This window comes from Scomber japonicus, chromosome 1, assembly GCF_027409825.1.
Source record: "Scomber japonicus isolate fScoJap1 chromosome 1, fScoJap1.pri, whole genome shotgun sequence".
NCBI classification, from domain to species: Eukaryota; Metazoa; Chordata; class Actinopteri; order Scombriformes; family Scombridae; genus Scomber; species Scomber japonicus.
This window is the reverse complement of record NC_070578.1, coordinates 5,646,832-5,648,956: the sequence shown is the minus strand read 5'-3', so window position 1 is coordinate 5,648,956 and position 2,125 is coordinate 5,646,832. Positions and strand designations below refer to the sequence as shown.

Here is a 2,125-nt window from a genome sequence, read left to right as displayed (position 1 = left end):
AGGGGAGGGGACTAGGCATTAGAAGCAGAGTAGGCCAGGCCAATCGTGTGAATATACTGGCCAGTGTTGCAGAGAGCCAATATATACACTACAAAAACTCGACTTTAAAAAATAAGGAAAAAAAGTGATAAAATAAGGCTAATTTTACTTAAAATAAGCAAAATTATCTGCCAACAGAACAGGAAAATTTGACTTGACAAGATTTTTTAAAACAAGTCAATATATCTAGCCTTAAAAACCCACGGATATCTTAAAACTAGTGTGTTTAGACTAAAAACAAGTATATTTGTATTGATATAAGGAAATTACTTGAGAATTATTTTCTCAATATGTAGGACAATGTGCTTAAATTCAGCATATGCTAGTGCCATCATCTTCAAATTAGGTTTTATGTAAGTAAACATATCTTAAAGTTAGTACAGTCACACTTAAAACAAGTACATTTGTCTAGATAAGTAGGTAAAATTTAAGAATTTTTTCAGAAAAATGTGCTTATATTCAGCATATGCTAGTATTATCAGCTCCAAACAAGGTTTTATGTTAGGCAACATATCTTAAAAACTGTACAACTACACTGAAATCAAGTACATTTGTCTAGATAAGGAGAACAATTTAAGAATTTTTTTTCTAATATGTAGAAAAATTTACTTAAATTTAGCATCCAATGCAACTGCAAAATTCTTGAAATAACACTAAATTCCCTGCCACTTATGGAAAAAATACCATATTCTAAAAATGTAATCCTAGATAAATGCAATAATAGAACAACTAAACGTGATTGCTTGTGGTACTTAACAAATACATGAATCTCAATCAATTTCTTTTTCAATTTTTTTATTGTCTTCAAAGTATGACAGTACTCCCGCAGCTTCCCTTTACATAACTGAACTTAAGCAGAGTAAAAAGTAAAAAACTAGTAAACAAAATAAAGCAAAAGCCCCATAAGTAACTGTAAGAACAAAATTATAAATGTCTACGGAGCAGTGTACTCGCGCTTCCAGTCTTAAAGGGCGGCTACACACCAACCTGACATCAGCTGTCGGATGCAGTCGGTGGTAGCTTTTCTGCCGATTCAACATGTGTAATCGGCAGAAAAGCTACCACCGACTGCATCCGACAGCCGATGTCAGGTTGGTGTGTAGCGACCATAGATGCAGGAACCGGAAGAGCCAGCAGCTCAAGCTAAGAACTTTTTCCACTCGCCTATAGCCTTTTTATACGCGGAAGTCATGTCCTGGTCATGGATGGCATCCAAGAGGACTTCAGTCTGCAGCACAGACAGGAGTGTCGCAGCACACTTAGGATATGTAAGGTGAAAGATGTAATAGCATGCCATGAGATACATCACGCTAGCATCAATGTCCTCTTTTGGGAAGATCAACACAGGCATGGTTCCAATAGCCAGTATGCAGTTGGTCTCACAGACGACTACGACCGGGCTGGAGAGTGGTCTTGTCTGAAGAAAAGTGTTGGGGTCTTCTGCAGGCTGACACACACAAAAAGAAAAATAAATACCACAATGCACTCTTTGTATTGTACAGTAAAGTAATGTGAAAATTCTTATGCATGTACATCTTCTTACCTCAAGGATGTGAAGCAAAGCCTCACTTGCATGTCCTAACTTCTTGGGTGGAGACACAGGTGATGGGAACATATTCGGTAAAGCCTTCATCAGGGCGATTGATTGCTTTACTGTTAAAAACAAAACAAAACAAATTTGTTTTCCTGCAGCCAGTTATTAAACAAACATTAAAACTTCTGTGGGATTCTCAATTGTTATGTTCTGTACTAACCTTTGTCCAACAGTGGAGGCTTCATGACCTTTTTGAATACTCCATAAAACTGTGCCCTCTCGAAAAAGGTCGCCCGCCGGGTATTTAGTTCAGGTAGGAAGTTGGAGTTCCTTTGATCAAGGATCCGCCGGAGTTCATCCATTAGCTAACACACAGACAGACAAAAGATAGAGAAGAGATGTTAAATTTAAATTTACATTCCAGTTTAAATCTGACAGATAGTTAAACTTTCTAACCTCATGACAAAAGCACCAAATTAAGGGAGAAATATTCCCAAATATATTTCAATTTTAACAGACAGAGTGAGGAGTCAAACAACTAAATGATTAGTT

At 36.8% G+C, this 2,125-nt stretch overlaps 1 long non-coding RNA gene across 1 annotated transcript; it reads right to left on the bottom strand.

Moving 5' to 3' along the window:
* Window positions 1-1,408: 1,408 nt before the first annotated feature.
* On the bottom strand, window positions 1,409-1,862 carry LOC128374886 (uncharacterized). The gene is made up of 3 exons (XR_008323065.1): window positions 1,794-1,862; window positions 1,583-1,692; window positions 1,409-1,486 (listed from the first exon to the last, which is right to left on the bottom strand). It is a non-coding gene; the product is annotated as an uncharacterized LOC128374886 (long non-coding RNA).
* Between the last annotated feature and the right edge of the window lie 263 nt (window positions 1,863-2,125).